Below are 19,765 nucleotides of genomic sequence, written 5' to 3'. Positions count from 1 at the left end.
TTGGAGACAGCACCGAGGAGTAGAAGACATGGGGTTTGAACTTGACCTTAAAAGAGAGAGAGAAACATGAAGTCAATTAAGAGAATACAATGAGCGGTGGACGTGGCGGGGTGTATCTGAGGCCTGCAGTTGAATCCTGCCGGAAGCAGCAGGCTATTGAAGTAAATCTGGGGAGCCATTAAATATCCTCTCGCCTCCGAGTTATCCTCAGAGTGGAAGATACATAACACAGCCAGATGCTTTTTAAAAGGTCCAGCTGCCGTTGCTTGCAGGTGGACATTGATGTGTTATCAAAATGCCCAGGCCTCGTGCCAAGGGGCCATCCTGTAGTCCCTCCAATGTGTTTACTTACAGCCCAGGCTGGTGCGAACACATGGGGCATGTCTTTCAGGATTCAGTCTCTATGTTTCTTCTGGGAGTGGTGGTAACTTTGGATACGAGTCCTCTAAGGATTTTTGTTTTCACATGATTCAGTTTAGGACCCATTGTCTGACCTGTTGTGGCTGGTTTGGGCCCACAGTGTGACTGTTGTCACCCCCTCTGGATTGGTGACCGCAGGAACGTGTCTTGTTCTTCTGTTGCATCCTCCTGCACACCCGACCCAGAGCCAACCCCAGAGGGATGCACCCTAAATCCAAACCGAATTGCAAAGCCAAATGGATGCCAGTGGAAGAAAGATTGGGTGGGATTTTAATAGAAACCCCTGAAGGAAAATTTGGGAAGCTAGGAAATGAGGGAGAATGAGTCTTTCCTACTGTTCAAAATTTCCGAGCTCTTCTCCTTCCAAATTCTTGCTTAGAAATCACAGCTACAGGTATTTTGTGTCTACAGGCAGGTAAGTGACCACCTTCAAACAGCCAGGGGGCACTCTCCAAAGCTTCCAGGACCACGTGTAAAATCTCCGTGGCAGTGGATCACTGATGATTTTTTTCTTCTCTTTCATTTGGGGAAGAAGTCCCCAGAGCCCACCTGACTCTGAGGCCCATGGACACATGTGTGAAGGTCCTCCTGGCAACGTGGGCTTGCTGGAAGGTGGCAGTGGCCACTGAGCGCCTCAGAGCCAACCTCACCGAAGGCAGCCCAGGCCTGGCTCCAGCCTCACACACGGGACAAGACAAGGGCTGCCCACCCAGCCCAAGCCTCCTGGTGTGGCATCACCGAGCTGGGGGCTATTTCCTCCTTTGCAGACCTGGAACATTGTTCAGATGGGGAAACGGAGGCACAGAAGGTGGACGGATGGGAAGGCTCTCTGGCTCCACACATGCCTCTGCCTGCCCTCCCCGGACTAGAACGGGTGTGATCAGTTCTCCCCAGAGATGCCTCCTTTTGGGTTCATTCCTGACCCCTGACTGAGAGCTCCAGGCTGTAAGCGACTTGTCACATAATAACAGGGAGCAGTCTCTGAGCCCCTCCTCTCATTCTTGACCAAAGAGCAGAAAGAAGAAGCCATGAGGAGAGAGGAAGCGGGCAGTGGGGTCTTGAGTGTGTTTGGGGTGACTTTGGGGATGCTCGGCCCCCCAGAGGCATCACCCTGACCATCTGCAAGGGTGGGGAGCTGGCTCGCAGCTGCTCCGCCCTGCGGCTGGGCTTCTGCAGATTCCCATCTCCCCATCGCACCTGCCAGCTGGGAGGGAGGAGTGAGCCCTGCCGTCAGATGTGTCCGCCAGAGATAGAAGCCCACCCAGTCCAGATACCTGGGGCCTCCCTGGTCGACTTCCCCAACAAGTGGGTCTGGAACAAAATTAAAAAGGAACAGAAACAAACAGACATGGGGAACAAAACAAAAGAAAAGGAAGAATGAGAGAAAAGTATTTTCTAGATAAAGTGGTTGGGTCTGGTGGCAACCCAGGCGGCAGGCAGAGGCGGGGCAGCGCTGTCCCGAGGGCAAAACTGTGGGTTGCAACCTTAAGCTAAGAGCCTCTGCTTCACCTGGTGCCTGTGACTGTACGATGCGAGGCACGTCCCCTTCCCGGGGCAGTGCTCCTTCTCCAAGAGGCGGATGTCACCAAAGGGGGAACAAGGCTTCCTCGCTTCTGGAAGGAGCATTACTTACTGCAGGTCTGCCCCGATACCCACAGGAAGGAGCCGCTGGGTTGGCCTTCTCACTTTAGGCTTGTTTGGACCCTTTTGTCAGGGCGGATTCTATGCCTCCGTTTCCCCATCTGAACAGTGTTCCCCACACAACACACTGCTCTCAGAGCAGAAAATTTGGAAAGACCTGAAAAATACAACGAAAAAAATTACCCACAATTCTTCCATTAATATCTTGCTGTTTCCATGTATCTTTGACATACCTGCATCACCCTGCACCTACAATTATGTATCCTGTTTATAAACAATAGCCTTTCTCAATGAACAAGTCATACATGTTCACTGTGTAACACTAAGACAATTCAAACACAAAGATGAAACATGATTTTTTGTTGCTCCCTTGAGAAATAACCAACTATTTTTTTTTTTTAATTTCAGAGGTATTTATTTATTTTTTTAAGTCGAAGTATAGTCTGTTTACAATGTTGTGTCAGTGTCTGGTGTACAGTATCATGTTTTGGTCAAACATACACATACATATATTCCTTTCTATGTATATTTTTTTCCATTTCATTGTAAGTTACAACAAGATTACAAACTACTATGATTATGATGTTGTCTTTCTGGTCTTTTTACAAGCATATTATAGCAAAAGGGAAAAAAAAGCACAGTAGATTCAGACTTTCCATACTTTTTGTTAACTTTTCCTTTTTCATGTAACTCACCATGAATAGTCTTTATATCATCATATGTTCTTTTGCCTCATTTATGATGACAGAACACACGGATGTGCTATATTTTATTTAACCAATCCCTATTGTCAGCCCTTTGATTTGGTTCCAGTTTCTCCCTGTCACAAACAAGGCTAATTGTAGCTAAATCTCTGCAGTCCCCAGGTTAACACTTCTGAATCCCCCAGGACTCTTGCCCTCTTAGATTATGGGGAGATTGCACCTTATAACATGTATGAAGGTCTTTGAGAAACACATACATTGCTGAACATTTGTGCGGGGTTATTGTTTGTCAATTTACTCAGGGAGTAGGTGGTATTGGTGGAGATGGTGCATGTACTAAGCAAAAATAATAATAAAAGCAAACATTTAACATTGTTTTTCCAGTGTACCAGGTACTGTTCCAAGCACATCACATTGTTTTGAACATATTTAATTCTTAAAACAGCCCTATGAGGTGAGCACTCTTAACTCGGCTTTCAGATGATCTTGCCCAAGAGCAAAGAACTAGGGAGTGGTGGAGCTGTGATTCTAAGCCAGTCTGGCTTCTGAGTCCATGCGTGTCACCCTCTCTTAAGAAGCCAGGTCCTCCGAGTGCGGACAACCGGAAAAAAGGGGGGCAGCAGTAGAGTAGGAATGAACCAAGATTTTAGTGCTCCCAGGGAGTCCCATGTGACAGTAACAGGCCCCTGACATGGACATATCCTAAGGGAGCTCACCAGCCTTCAGGCTCTGCCTTAAAGATCAGAGCATGTCAGTAACAGCACAGAAGTGATTTTTCCAAACAAAAGATGTTTACAGAGATGCGCTCTATACTTAGGGATAAAATGACTGTGATGTGTTTTGTTTGCTTCAAAATAATTCTTGTTGGGAGCGAGGAGAGGGGTACATGATGAATGGGGTGGGGTGTCAGTGATGCAAAATCAGCCATGATTGAATCTGTTGAAATCAAGAGGTAGATATACAGGGGCTCTCTCTTCTCTTGTATTTGCTGGAAATTTGCCACGCTAAAATCTTTTTTAAATATCTCAGATCATTACAGGGTTCGTGAATGATTTCTGGCAGGGATAGTCCAACCCAGGGTGAAAAGGTTCATCATAGAATATAAAGACGAACCCAGGTCTTTATAGGGTTTATTTATTTATTATTATTTCACTATTTTAAAATAATATTTATTTCTTTATTTTTAATTTAAAAAGCTTCCGTCTGCAGAAACATCCTTGAAAGGCCCAGCACCTCTTTGACAGCCTGTGGAATGAGCGTTAGAGGCTTATTCATTCATTCAAGAACTATTATTTTCATCTTGAGCACAGGGATGAGCTGGGAAGGATACGGCTGAACTGGGGAGAGAAGATACACAGATGAAAAGTTAACAACACAAGGTCAAATGGTTCAAACCTGATAGGAGGCTAAGGGGTAAGGGAGGAGGGCATGGGCTGTGCCTTCCTGCCCACTGCTTAGAGTTTCTAGGGGAGGAAGGATGGAGTCCAGAACTCTCTCTTTTTCCTCACTCACCTCCTTCCCATCTGAGAGTCCTGGGGCTCAGGGCCCGGCCTGGGGCAGAGGTGAAAACAGAATGCTACCACTTTCCCCCTTCCTCTCTATTTTTATAACCACAGGCCCTGGGCTCTGGCTGGACATGTTGCAAAGGGAGACCCACTTTCCAGCTGGCTGAACCAACTCGAAAAAGTACCTTCAAGGTGGGGGTTATAGCTCAGTGAGAACATGTGCTTAGCATGCGCGAGGTCCTGGGTTCAATCCCCAGTACTTCCAGTTAATAAACTTAATTACTTCCTCCCCCAAATAAATAAAATAAGATAATTTTAAAAAGAAAAAGAAAAAGCACCACCAACAGTTTCTCTCATCCTTATACAGTGGCAAAAGTTCAGACCAACCGGGCTGCCGTTTATTTTTTCAGTGACTCAGTTTGCCAGGAAGACTATCAGTGTATGATTTGTATGGAATGGATTTTACATGATAAAAGATACAAGAATAGAGAACAAACACCACCACTGCCCCCCCGGGGAAAAGAAAAGGGGAGATGGGCCAGGCCCACTGACAATGAACTAGTGGAAGAGACTCCTGTGTGCTTGGCAAGATCCTAGGTCTCTTAGGGTCACATGCTCATCTTCTACCAATGGAAGCTCAAGGAGTTCCCCCCTCCCCCGCTCCCTCGTCCTGCCTCCTCCCTCCCTTGAAAGCCAATGTTTAGTTTCTGACTTAACTCGCTATGGCCGGTGCCAGGATTTAGGGCAACATAGAAAACTGAGATCCGGAGCTCTGTAATTAGGCCCCCTCGTGGATTTCAAGCAGGGCCGATTTGTGAATACGCCTGATTTTTCCGGTCTGGAGGCAGCAGGAGAGGCCGACCAGATGCTGCTCGAGAGGCTGCTGGTTTCTTGATCTGCCCCCGCTGCTGTGGTGTCCCCCAGGGCCTCGCTGAATGGCAGGGTCACCGCAGCCTCCCGCCCACGCCTGCAGCGGCCTGGGGTGCTGAGGCACGGCTCCATGGGGGAGGGAAAGGGAAAGGTGAGCGAGAGGAGGGCCTCCCAGGAGTTAGGCTCTCTGGGGATTAGAGAGAAGCTGCCAGGAGGGCCTGGCTGAGGCTCTGCAGGGCCCCAAGGGAACCAGCTCCAGAGTCACTGGGGTCCCGAGTGAATTTCCCTTTCGCGTGGAGGGGCGCACACACTGGCAGAGACAAGACAGAAACTGAAGCTTTCACTGCTCCCAGACAATCCGGAGAAGCAAGACTGAAAAGTGGCAAAAAGCTCAGTTCTCACTTCTCTGCCTGGGAGAGGCCTCTGCCTGCAATAAGGCATCCCCGAAAGTGGTGTATCCAGGGGGTTCCTCATTGGTGGGCAGGCACCACCCCTGGGCACAGAAATGCTCACATCCCCCTTAATTCTACAACCTGGAGTCTTCAGTTCTTAATGGAAAGACACCCCCCCCACCCCCACCCCTGCTGCCTTATTCTTGGTTTTAAAGACTCCTCCCAAATTTCACCGAAGTCTGTTAGGAGTTCGTCTTCACCAGTGAGATCTGTTCTCTTCCTTAGGTGAAAAGGACCAAACCGATTTACTTCCTTGATGACAAGGCCAGATAGCTAGAGCTTGAGTCTCTTATCTCAGACACAACTGTAACCCGAGGTGCATTCATTAAAAAAAAAAAAAAAAAAAAAAAAAAAAGCCAAGTAAGGAATGAGGTTCTGCCAACGTAACCGCCCTGGTCAGATGGACTCTGGAGAATCGTGTTAACTTCTGCATTTCGCCTGGAAGAGAAATGTTGGCTATTTGGCAACACTTACAGAGGAGAGACAGGATGTGGAGAGATCTAGAACTGTGTCCCAAAAGAACTAATCAGGAATGACCAGCCTGTGGAAGATAAAATTGAAGTTGGAACAGGACAGCCAACTCCAAAGCAGTGAAGGCCTATGTTGGCTCGAAAAGGTGGAACCCGGGGGAAAGGGTGGGGGAGGGGAATGCTGGGAGACAGATTTTGCTATTATAGCAGCAAGAATCTAATAATTAGGGTGTTTAATGAGGTAGTGAGTCAGGGCCTGGTCAGGCCGTGGCTGAGCAGAGGCAGGCCAGACCCTCCTAGGAGCAGCATTATGGGAGGGGGGGGGGGGCTTCTGCGTCGGGCAGGAAGTTACCTCTAAGATTCTGTCATTCTGTGAGTCTCTGAAATGTAAGTTCTGTACATCATAAATTAGATGAGTGGATATGATGACAAATGTCAGTGGCTTCTTAAAAACTTTTAGAGTTTTTGCCTGTAGAAATGAAAAATGAATTGAAAGTGAACACATGAAAACCATGGATCATTTTTTAAGGTTCCTTTCAGTGATTTTGTGTGTCTTTGTGTTCCTCCTATTTTCAGATCTTGTTTTCTTTCTTTTACTTCTACCCATATGTCCTTATATTCTCTTTCTGTCTCTCTCCTTTTACAGAGAAAGTTTCATGGGTGGTAGGTCTTTGGAATATACCAGAGGAATTTAAGGTCTGGTTATTTGGAAATGATTAGAGCAAAAACTCTGTAATGTCTTACCTGGTAAATGTTTCCTGATACTTTTTCTCTCTTCTGTAGCCACATCTTTCGGTGTGGGTTTAGGAAAAATCATTAATGCTCATGATACCACCAGTAAAGAAAAAGAAAATGCCAGAATGAATCTGGAGGAATATGCATGCAGGCACAACCAAGCTAACCTTGAAACAAACAAAAAAAGAAAAGAGTAAAGTAAAGAGATGAGGACTTCCCATAATACTAAAATTGCATACACCATAATTACAATAATTAACGTAACGCTTCAAAAGAACACACATCAACTAAAACAGAAGAATCCTGAAAAAGACTCGTCAGTATGTAACTAAAATCCCATTTAAAATCAGTAAGAAAAAGGTGACTTTCATGAAATGAGTAGCTTTTTGGAAAAAAGAGGGTTCCCCCCAAATTTCAAAAATAAAACCATGTAATTATTAGGGAAAAGTATTGGTGAAGATTTATATAATCTTTGGGGAAGAGAGTTTCTTCAAAATAAAAGCACTAAAGAAAGAATCTGAAATTAAAAAATTGATGAATCTAATAAGAAAAACTGATATATCTAATTTTAAAATGTCTGTATGTCAAAGCCACAATAAATGTATAGGCAAGTGGCAAAACAAAAAGGAAAGCATTAACAACAAAAATGAAAAAGAGTTAATGTCATAATATGTAAGGAGCTCTTACTAATCAATAAGAAAAAGAGGAATGTCTCAGTAAAGGACAAAGAAAAGCAGGAGAATAGTTAACCAACTCAGAAGAAACACGCGGCCAATGAACCATGGCGATTTAATCTTGGGACTGAGGGCAAATTACAGCTATGAGATGCCATTTTGTATCTACCCAATGGACAACATATTTTCATTTAATGTAAACATTTAACATTGGCTTCAGTTTGGGGAACGAGACACTCTCATCCACTGATGTGTGTGTGAATTGATGTGACATTTTTGGAGGGGTCCTTGGCGATCTCCCTCAAAAGCCTTGAAAATACTCAGCCTCTTTGACAAAGGAAGTCCACTTATGGGAAGTTTTTTTTTTTTAAAGAAATAATTCTGTATGCCAAGGGTCAACTGTAGGAATATTTGCATTGAACAGAAACTGGAACCAATCTAAATGTCTAACGCTAGTGACTGTTTAATCAATTTTGATATGTCCTACGTGGCCGTTAAAAATGTTGTAGAAGAATACTTAATCACATGGAAAGATGTTCATGGTGTATGTTGCTGTTTTAAAAATAACTGTCATTTATTTATTTTGTTCTAGTTGGTTTGTTTTAACAACAAAAAAAGGCATATGCTTTGAGTAAAAGAAGTAGGAGTTAGTCTGGAAGCTTAAAGAACTGGGCAGAATTGTGGCTCCAGGGTGCCTTGATGTCTCAAACCGTCTTCCTGGGCACAACCCCAAAGCACTCAGCCTCTGCGTTTTGAGAGCTCTCTCTCTCTCTCTCGCTCTCTCTTTTAAATCGAAGTATAGTTGATTTTGCGAGCTCTTTGTTCATGTAAATGGCGCACCAGGGCGGGAAAAATAGGCTAAGGGTTCAGTGTAGCAGCTGGCAGCCCTCTTGGGAACCCCTCCCTGCCCAGTGGCTTCTGTTATGTGTCCTCCAGGCCTGGAGCTGTGCAAGGCCCTGAAATGGTAATCAACCCAATAGCTGTCCCACCTTCTAGTTTGCAGTAAACATGCCTTCAGGCACGAGTGCCCAAGAGCTGGCCAGTGGTGTCAGGGAAGGCACCGGGGAGCCAGCATCTTCTTCTTCCCTCCCCTCTCCCCCTTCCCTCTCATCCCCATCTCTCCCTTCCTCTAGGGAGAGGATGAAGCTAATACGGTTTGGGAAAGAAGAGTCTCTTTAAGAAAACAAAGTACACAATAATGAAATCAAATTCAAGTTGAGGACCTTGGATGGGTTCTGTGTAACTGAGAGGCCTGAACTTAAGCTTCATGGTAAATCCACCTTTAATCCTGAATTTTGGTTTTTAGCCTTCGCGTGAATTTCCTTTTCATTTGTATGCTGTTTGTATTTTTAACCTACATTAAATAATTGTGTTACATATTTCAAGCTTTATATAAATGGTGTTCTCCAAGAAATTTTGAGGCAGCTTGTTTTTCTCGCTCACCCTTGCATTTGAGAAATGTATCCACGCTGATATGTGTAGCTTTAGTTTCTTTTAATTGCTATATTCCATCATGTGACTCTCAGAATTTCTCCACTCTCCTGTTGCAGTTTTTCAGTAAAAACAGCAGGTAATAAAACAAAAGCAGGTTGTAAACACACACACACACTGCAGAGCAAGTAAATCAGTGGCATTTCGTTGTAAGACTAGAACTCGGTCAATAAAACATGATTTTGACAAAGAATCCAGGAACAATACTAGGAAATTGATATATGATACAAGCAGCGTTTCAATTCATCTGGGAAAAATGCGCTATTTAACAAACGATATTGAGAGAATCAGCTATGTAGGCAAAATCAATACAAGCAAATTTCTGCCTTACATGGTACACAAAGTTATAGTTTAGATGTGTTAAAAACCTCAACCCTCAAAATAAAAAATTTTAAGGTTTTAGGGAAAGAAGTATAGGGAAATATCATTATGATTCCAGGGAAAGGGAAACCTTAAATAAGTCATGGGAAGCAAAACTCATATAATAAGAGGCTGAACAATTTAAATTAAATTAATGAATAAATATCATCTAGATTGTTTAAAAAAAAAAAGGAATTGTATAATAAAAGATAGTCCAAACCATGTGAAGGACAAGCTGAAGACTGGGAGAGTTTTGCAACTTACATAATAAAGAATGAGTACAACAGATATATGTGAAAAAAAAAAAGAACACCCTTTAGAAAAATGAGGAAAGGATATGAATAGGGAATTCATAAAAGAGGAAAAACATGTAAGAAGATGTAGTTGCCTGATAAAAACATTGAAGAAATACTGCCTTACACCTAATACACTGACCACTTTGAAACGTCTGATAGGTGAAGAGTCATCAAGACTGCTGGGACATAGGAACTTTTAGATTCTCTTTTCCTCCTTCAAAGTGACACAGTCATGTGAGAGGCAACGTGGGCACAGCCATGGATCCACAATTCCCTTTCGTAGGAACTTAGAACCTCAAGATATGAAAAAAAACATGGAAGACATTTATTGCAACATTATTGGAGGTAGTGAAAAATTGTAAACGATCCTAAGGATCCACTAAAAGGAGAAAGGACAATAAAATATGGTATATCCATACAATGGAATACTGTGCAGCAGTTAAAGACATATACTTGGTCTATATACTATAACTTTAGATTTCCAAAACATTGTTAAATTGCAAAATCATGCTTATAATACGATGCCTCTTATGTAAATGCAACACACAAGCACATCAATATACAGTTATAGGTTTCTGGAAGGAAACACACCAAACTCCCAAGAGAGGTTGGTCACTTAGATAGAAGGAAGGGTCTAGGATTATAAGAGGTGGTCAATGGGTAATTTATTTTTATATATGATGCACTAGTTTTGTTTAAAATGTGCATGTATTTATGTACCTCTTGTTCAATTAAAAATAATTTAAAAGATAGAAGATTGGAAGGATGTATGTTCACAGTCCTAACTCTTGGAATGAAATGATAAGTTTTACTTTGTTCTTATCCGTGTTTCCTAAAATTTCCACAACGTTCATCCACACTTGTAATGAGTAAACAGTTGCCTTTCAAGGACTGCCGAAAGTTAAAAAACTCTTTGGGGGAGGGTATAGCTCTAGTGGCAGAGCGCATGCTTAGCATACATGAGGTCTTGGGTTTAATCCAAGTACCTCCTCTAAAAATAAATAAATAAACCTAATTACCTGCCCCTGCAAAAACCGAAAAATAAAAATAAATTATTAAAAAGTTAGTTTTAGGTCACCTTTCAATATATCCTCCCCCACCCAAACTTAAACACATAGAACTGTGTTTGGAAAGAGTGGCAGGTTTTATTGCAAAATGAGATAATTCCCCGAAGTCTGGAAGGACAGAAGAAAGTTCTGGGAATCATTTAGCCCAGGCTGGTTCAGGGGGTTCTAGGGAAACGGCCCTTGTTTTGCCTTCGGAGATGTTCCCTTAACCAGCACACTCCAGGGACTTGACTTAGGACTTACTGACAATAAATATTTAACTACAATTAAACATAGCTGCTTTCTGGGAGTGAGTCTTCTCAGATGGCTGAGGTTTTTAATCTCTTTTACATTTTTACATTGTCAGGAGCAGGAGTAGAAAAATTTCTAGAATGTTTTGCGTACTTTCCTGCCTTCTTAAACAGAACACGGAGTATCCAGTTACAGCTTTGCTATTTCTAAAGGTTGCCACATGGTCCACTGTCAGTATCTGTCTAGAGCAACATCCTCTTTTTCCGCTAATGGATTTAGAAGTTAACTTCTTGGAATTGTTTGTAAAATAATCAATATGGGTGGGTCACGCTAAGTGGATTCCCTAAGATAAAAGAACACACATACTTTATGGCCTCTATTTTGGCTGTTTCACCCCCCTTCTTTTTTTTTTCTTTAACTTCTTTCTGGTTTTTAGTGATGTTCTGAAGTGCTGGCTTCAAGTCTGGAAGGTGGTATAGGGAGAGAAGAAAGAACAGCTTCCTTTATCACCACACTGTGGTATCTGTCAAGGGCAAAGCTTCTGCTCTTGGCACAGGGCTCTTGCCACAGAACTGAGTCACTAACAGATGAAATGTGTGAATAACCCTAAATTAAGGCAGACACTGTGAACTTACAGCAGTTATACGGTATCCATTATAAGATGTCATACTTTTGTACAAGAATTTTCCAAGATATAGCTGATGATTAGTAGTGAAGTCTTTGTAAGTGACAACCTTATACATCTGAGAAAAGTAGGGGTCCAGGAAGGTTTGTGCAGATCTGGGACTGTCATCTCAGGCCTGCTCTTTGCAAAACCAGAAGAAAGAAGGGAAGGCAGAGTATACAATGGAGCCACAAAGCTACAGCATCACAGATAAGGACTTTCCTAACGTGGACGTCACGTTCTTCATTTTTCTTCCTATTGCAACAACCAGGCAGTAACACAGAGGGTGGTGATTCACGACTACATTCCAAGGCTCTGAGGGCAGGAAGTTATGCCTCATTTGATGTTGTCAGTTAGCTGGCGTGGTGGTGACCAGATCTAGTAAAAACACATCGGACAACAGTTTCAGATTCCTTTCACAAGGCATGCTCCTGCTCTCGAGAGCGTAGCCCCTGTGCAAATTGCTCTTGTGATGTGTCCGTGAAAGAAACTCAAAGAAATTGTGTAGAGGAGAGACGGCCTGTTTCCAAGTCTCATCCGGCGCTCTGGTGCTCATCTCTAGCAGACGCAGAGCAGATGCTGGCTCCCGGTGAGTCGGTGTTGTCGCACTGAAGAGGTGAAGAGGATAGAGAAGACACGATGAGGGCAGGAGTCAGGGATGGGTGGGCTGCCCCTTGGCTTCCCCATCCCTGGGTGCCTCGATCGTCCCTCTGTAAATGGCACATTCACCCTCTGCCCTGCCCGCAGTCTGGCCTGGCAAAGGCAACACTAAATGATGCCAGTGGAGGTGCTGAGAGTGATTTGGGGAGGAATGGGATTGTGCTGGGTTGGAGTCTGGTATTGTCTCTCCTGTCATCCTGATACGGGAACAGGAGAAAGTTCTGTGGTTCATCAGCTACTCCTGCTTAGGGTAAAGCTCAGTCTGAGGACTGGTTCCCATCCCAGGAGATCTGGAACACCCACAGCCCAGGGAGGCCATTGTGAAGGTACCAAAGCTCCTGGAATACAGGTCCTGGAAAGGGCCCCCAGATCACTCATTCTATAGGCACAGAAGTGAAGGCCCAGAGAGGTGAAGGGGCTTCTCCGAGATCACACAGCTACTCCCAAATCCAGACCTTTAGTTTATAAGTCCAGGGCCCCCTTCACAGACCTTCTTCATGTGGGGGCCTCTGATACTGCATGGCAGAATCACCTGGCGTATAAATGGGGCTGCCAGGGAGGTGGTGGTACTGGCGAAGGGAGTTGCTAAAATGCCGATTCCTGGGTCCTACCCCAGATCTAACGGACCTTTGGGAGCCGCACCTGGGAATCTGTATTTTAGCACAAAGCAATCCTCATGCAGCCCAGCTTTCTTTCAGCAACATCTTGAAGTGTTGCTTCTAAGTGAGCTATGTACATTCTCCTAGAGAACAAGAAAAGAACACACACACTAGTAGTTGGCACCAGACAACGCCATACCCTCAGTTGGCTGTCACATATGACAGTCAGCCTCACGTCTTGTAAGCCACCATCACACACTTGAATGTTCTCAACAATCAAAGCACATTTGGGAAAAAAAATACAACTCACATGGCCCCTTTAAGAGCCTTTCTTCCCCCTGGGTTCTGGGATGGGTGTGCTGGCCTTGGCAGGTCACTCCCAGCTTATCTTTCCGTCCCCACTGCCTCTCTGAGACATCTCGCTTCATACATGTGTCTCCGGCCTGAGAGCAGATGGTTTCTGATACAGGGCTGAACCCACCCTGCCTGTAATCAACCACAAGGGACCTGGCAAGTCCTTGGGAGATAAATATAGCTGAGATCTTCCCTGTAGGAGCCTCTCAGGAGCTTAAATATGGTATGTGTACAAGTGATGGAATTGCCAGCAGCTTCCGCTCAGTGCCCGCTAAAGGCCCTTTGCATAACTTCATTAGCTGTACCGGACAATTCCAAACAGAGTTAATTCAAAGGGTGAAACCTCTGAACACAGCGGGATCCCTGGTTACTCCATAGTGGCTTGAAGCTTAGGGAGGATTTTTCTCTTGGGTGCCCATGCACCCGACTGCTCCCTGCCTGCCTCCCAGCAGGTCCTCACCTGACTCTGGACGGCCCCCTTGGGATTCAGAGCCTTTGCATCTTCCTCCGGTTCCTCTGTTCAGGTAGCACCAGCCAAGAGAGAGCTGGATTTCAAGAAGGGCCCTGTCAGGGAGAACCACTCATTAAAAGACAACCTTTTGGAACACCGTGTTGTAGCAAAATGGGACTGTAGAATTTTCCTTCAGTCTGCATTTATTTTCTTCAAGAGGTAGTTCTTTTGGCTTGAGAAGAGGTAAGGAAGGGCTGTTGTTTGAATTTCTCTGAATGTTGCTTTAGAAAACAAAACCAGAGGCTTCAAGAATGGAGGTGCCTGGTGTCCCCCAAACTCAGCTCAGTGTCTAGCAGCTAAGATGGCGCTCAAAAACGATGTGCCAAATGAATAAGACACTGTCTGAGTGTGACCATTCGTGGGCATGGCCACTTCCTGTGGGTGGCATTCATTAGCACTTGGTGACTGACCACACAGTCCAGGGTTCGGGTCACTGACTTCTAGACTCAGAAACCCACTTTTGTGGGAGCCCTGAGAGTATTTTGATTTCTCAGGGGCTGGCTCATATTTATTAAACTCATAAGATTACTATGTGGAATGGGGATGCCAAGTCACCCTTGAATCACAGAGAGAAATGAATGTGCTGGGACCTCGAATGTTCCCTCTCTGTAGGATAACACTCATGGCAACCAAAGTGACCAGATGGTGACCTGGTGAGTACGGAGCCAGAACGAGGGGAACTAGATAAATGAGACATTTGGTGGCATCCAGATCAGTCATGGAGCTTTATACAACCGTCCAGCCAAAGGCACCGAAATACCATCATGCCGCCAGCAGTCACGGCCCCTGTGTGTCCCGGCATCAGGGAGGCTGGTATAGGATGGAACATGAAAGTTTTGCCAAGGCTGCCTCTTCCTTGATCTCTGCACAAGCAGGTCAGTGACCCACACCCTGTTGCTGAGGCTTCCATCTGTGACTCTGCTTTTACTTCCAGATTTCAAGAACATTTCTGATTTGCCCATTGTTTTTTCCCCCCAGTTTTATTGAGCTATAATTGACATACAACACTTTTATGAGTGTCAGGTATAAAGCATAATGGCTTGACATACATATCTTGTGAAATGATTGCCACGAGAAGTTCAGTTATCATCCATCACCTCATCTAGTTACAAAAAAGGTTTTTCCTCCAGATGAGAACTTTTAGGATTATTTATTAGCACCTTTCAAATATACCACAGAACAGTGCTAACTGTAGCCATCATGTACAATGCGTCCCAGGTTTTTGTTTTTTTTAATGAAGAAACTTTTTATTTAGTATTAAGTTTTTGTTGGTTGGTTGGTTTTTTGTGTGTGTGTGTGTTTTTTTTTTTTGGTGAGGGGAGATCATTAGGTTCATTTATTGATTTATTTTTTAATGGAGGGACTGGAGATTGAACCCAGGACCTCATGCATGCTGAGCACACACTGTGCATGTTATACCCTCCTCCATCCCTGGACTTATTTATCTCCTAACTGAAAGTCTGTACCTTTTGACCACCTTCCTCCAATTCCCCCACCCCCACCTCCAGTAACCACAAATCTGATGTTTTTTCCTATGAATTTCTTTTTTTCTTTTTAGATTCCACATCTAAATGAGATCATACAGTATTTGTCTTTCTCTATTTCACTTAGCATAATGCCTTCAAGATCCATTCTTTTTTTTTTCCTTTAATTGAAATATTGCTCCTTTCAGTTCATTATCAGCCAGGTTGTATGAACCCAGCCCTCCTCCTCTCTCTTTTGGATGACTGCCCACCTCTGACGTACCATGTGCAGACTTTTGACTTTAACACTCAGAAGAAAGCTGAACTTCCCTCATTGCCGAAGTGCTGAGGGGCCCCCGTGTACTAACAGACAGCAATTGTAGGGCAGATTTCTAGGTAGAAGATCAGTTTAGGGATTTTGTTTCACTTTTTTTTTCCCCTTACCCTCTCCGTGCTGTGGGCGGATCACAAAGAGCTTATGTCAGCTGCTACTGAGGAATTCCTCTCAGCAGGGCCTCCAAGTGGAAAAGTGTAGCAGGCACAGCTTTGGCCCCTCCTGTTAGTGACCATTCCCTCCCCTCCCTTTTGCTGTCGTTATTGGAGACTGTCTGACCTGTCTGAGGAGCCTCTGGTTTCATTCATTTGGGAATAGAAATTTTCAGCCTGTGAGATCCAGCACATGGCAAGAGAGAAGGTACCGCCCAGAAGTCACAGGGAATAGAAAACAGTAGAATCAGAAGGCAGCAATGATCAGAGAGAACCTAGGGCAGGGGTCAGTGCTCACCATCATTAGATGTTTGTTGACTGACTGCCTGATGGACTGAATGAATACCTGAATAATCTGACGCCTCCTAACACAGAGAAGGAAGCTTAAGCCACAGGGGATGTTGATTTGCTGAGTCACACAGCTGAGCAATGGCACCTGGGACTGGCTTGTAGGGGACCCGAGTCTCAGCTCTGTGCTCTGATATCACAACAATTGCAACTGGTTAAACTAAGGAAAGCAGGGGTGGAGAGTAGGAAATAAGGAGTCATAAAAGAGTAAAATGACCTAAAATACAGGCACACCTTATTTTCTTGCACTTTGCTTTATGACACTTCACAGATACTGCATTTTTTAATAAACTGAAGGTTTGTGGCCACTCTGCATTGCCAGATGATGGTTAGTATTTTTCAGTAGTAGAGTGTTTTTAAATGAAGATATGCACATTTTTTTGAGACATAACGCTATTGCATACTTAATAGACTACAGTATAGTATAAACGTAACTTTCATTTGCACTAGGAAACCAAAAAATTGTGTTACTCACTTTATTGCAATATTTGCTTTATTGCCGTGGTCTGGAACCAAACCTGCAATATCTCCGAGGTCTGCCTGTAATTACAGAAGAAGAACCCAACCAGCACCAACTGCAAAGCTCATCCTTGTCTTGGGACCTAGATACCACCGCCCTCCATGCTCTCTCCTCCGTTCCCCCTCCCATACAGCTGCCTCCCGGATGAGGCATCATTTTAATTTCCTTCCATCTCCAGGCTCTCCCCTCTCTGTCCCCCAGAGTCAACATGCATGCATCTCATACTAAATAAAACCCTCACTAGATCCAACTCCCCTCAAAACATGGCCTTATTTCTCTTTACTCTTTACCATTCAACTCCTTAAACAAAAGAGACCAGACTTGCATTGCCCAGTATGGTAGTCACTAGCTCCACGTGGCTATGAAATACTTGAAATGTCTAAACTGAGAGGTGCTGTGTGTAGAAAATATACACCGATTTCAAAGACAGTGTGAAAAAAGAATGCAAACTATTTCATTGATAATTATTTTGGATAAATTGGAAGAAATAAAATATATTACTAACATTCATTTCCCCTGTTTCTTTTAATGTCTTTAATGTGGCTACAAGAACATTTTCAATTATATACGTGGCTCGTATTGTATTTCTATTGGGCGGTGCTGGTTTAGACTCTGCTGCAAAACATTTAAAGATCATATCGAATATAAAGTGCAAGGCTAAATTAATACAACATTGTAAACTGACTATACTTTAATTTTAAAAAAGTACAATACTCATAAAATTAAATGAGTATTGAGACCATGGAAGAACTTTGTGTTCTCAAACTATCATTTACAATCATCTTGTTGTGATGTGGGAAATCATGATGGAAATAACAAGGTAACCTATTTTTTCACCAGGAAAACTGACCCTGAAAGGACAGTCATGATACAGCCAACGTTAGTCCAGGCTTTGTGTCTCTCATAATGTTGCAGAAAAATGTGTTACAGCTCGGTGTTACAGCTCAGTTGTGACATCAACCTGGATCCAGGGGAGACCAAGCAGCACTCCAAGAGTTGGAGAACTCAGGTTTATTACGCCAGCAGACAAAGAGGAGTTAACACTCCAAGCTCTGGACCCTGTCCGTAGGTTTACACAGGCTTTTATAGGCTGCTAGTTTCCACTTTGCAACATCACACGCAAATAAGGGATAACAAAAGTTCACTAATTAGGAACAAGCTTTGTAGAAATGGACCAATCCATTTGGGAGGGAGGGAGATAAATAGCCAATCAGGAGTGAGCTCCATGCAAATGAAGTACTACAAATGGACCAATCAGAAGTTAGGGAAATGGACCAATCAGGAGTGAAGGAAATAACCAATCATGAGTGAGCGCAGGGAACCAATAGAATTTTTAGGGGTAAGTTCCACTTTTCTAGCAGTAAGCAGTTTCAGAGGCAAAAAGTGAGATAGAGCCTCTGGGCCAGGGATCTGGAAGGTGCTGGCAGGAGAGTAGTGGCCCTGCCTGGGGGTCCTGCTGGTCTTTTTATGGGGCTTCCCACCTGAATAGGATATCCTGGCCTTAGTAACATCCTAAGAAGCACACAGGATGTGACTTCTTGAGGACAGCTTAGCATCTTCTGTGATTGAACAGGAATATCCACGAGGGTATATTTAATGCCCAGGATGGAGGGGGAAAGAGTAAGGAGACAGCATGGAGTTCCTGGAAGAGCCCCAGACAGCATCGGAAGACCTGGGCCCAGAGGCTGGCTCAGCATGACCTTGTGTAAGTCATGAACCCTCCAGATTTCCTCCTCGGTGCTGTCCATGTGCTGGAGCACAGTGCTGTCTCTGGAGTTCCCATCCTTCTGCCTTGCACTTAGTACCCAGGAGGCCCAGAGCAAATGACTGAAGCTCTTTAAGCCTCCACTTCCTGCTTGTAAAACAGGGGCTATGACAGTGATGTCTTACAGAGTGTTGGAGAGTCAGCGAGATAATCCATGCGGAATGAGTGCCCAATACATGTTAAAACAAAAAGCAAGTTACAAACTGAAAGGCACCTTAAGGGCCATATAGTCCAACACCCACCCAAACTCAAAAGTGCCCCTATATTTCCCCTGATATCAGCCTCCACTTGTCCACGGCCAATGGTGGGGACCTCACCGTCTCACAGGGTGGACCTTGTTTGTTTGTTTTTAAATTTTACTTTGTTGCAGTAAAATAGACAGAGCATAAATGTTACCACTGGAGCCATTTTTAAGTATGCAGTTCTGTGGCATTAAGTACATTCATGTTGTGCAGCCATCCTACCATCCAGCTCCAGAACTTTTCATCATCCCAAGTGGAATTTGTACCCATCAAACAGTAACTCCCCACTCCCCAAATATTCCCCTGTCCCCCCAGACCCTGGTAACCACTGTTCTTTCTGTCTCCATGAATCTGACTACTCTAGGTATCTCAAGTAAGTGGAATCCTATAGTATTTGTCCTTTTGTGTCTGGCTTATTTCACTTAACATAATGTCCTAAGATTCACTCACATCATAGCATGTGTCAGAATTTACTCCTTCTTAAGGCTGTATAATATTCCATTGTACGTGCATGCCACTTTTTGTTTATCCATTTATCCACTGATGGACCCATAGTTTTTTAGTGTTTCTCATTCCTCCAACGAGTGAATTGAAATGTGCCTTTCTGTGACTTAAACTCATCTGTCCAGGCCTACCCTTGGGACAGAGCATCAGACTGGCCCCCTTCCCACAGGAATCCCTGGATTTGACCCACTAACTCCTCAAAGGCTAAGCAGTCTCTGACTATTTCATAATTTTCAGACCTTTAACATTGTGGTTCAAGTCTTTAGACCCACTTTAATTTACCCATCTTCTTTTAAAAAGAAATCATCCTTCCTTAAAAACTAAAAATAGACTTACTATATGATCCAGCAATCCCACTCCTAGGTATATATCCAGAAGGAACTCTAATTGGAAAAGATACATGCACCCCAATGTTCACAGCAGCACTACTTACAATAGCCAAGACATGGAAGCAACCTAAAAGTCAGATAATTGGATAAAGAAGTTGTGGAATACTACTCAGCCACAAAAAAGAATGAAAACAATGCCATTTGCAGCAACATGAGTGGAACTGGAGATCGTCATACTAAGTGAAGTAAGCCAGAAAGAGAAAGAAAAATACCATATGATATCACTCATATGTAGAATCTGAAACAATGAGACAAATGAACTTATTTGCAAAACAGAAACAGACTCACAAACATAGAAAACAAACTTGTGGTTACCAGGGGGAAAGACGAGGTCGGAGGAGAAA

At 43.8% G+C, this 19,765-nt stretch overlaps 1 long non-coding RNA gene across 3 annotated transcripts in view; it reads right to left on the bottom strand.

Moving 5' to 3' along the window:
* Positions 1–4,391: 4,391 nt before the first annotated feature.
* Positions 4,392–19,765, bottom strand: part of LOC141575724 (uncharacterized) — a 29,799-nt gene continuing 14,425 nt past the window's right edge. For 2 of the 3 annotated variants that reach the window (XR_012503478.1, XR_012503477.1), the window contains exons 3-6: positions 16,477–16,541; positions 13,654–13,757; positions 12,883–12,982; positions 4,392–12,188 (exon numbers count right to left, since the gene is read on the bottom strand). This is a non-coding gene — a long non-coding RNA (uncharacterized LOC141575724). The remainder of the gene's footprint in view (positions 12,189–12,882; positions 12,983–13,653; positions 13,758–16,476; positions 16,542–19,765) is intronic. The other variant, XR_012503479.1, reaches the window with a different exon arrangement.

The sequence above is a fragment of the Camelus bactrianus genome, chromosome 31, assembly GCF_048773025.1.
Source record: "Camelus bactrianus isolate YW-2024 breed Bactrian camel chromosome 31, ASM4877302v1, whole genome shotgun sequence".
Lineage (NCBI taxonomy): Eukaryota > Metazoa > Chordata > Mammalia > Artiodactyla > Camelidae > Camelus > Camelus bactrianus.
Note: the sequence above shows the minus strand (reverse complement) of the source record. Positions and strands in the feature narration are given on the sequence as shown.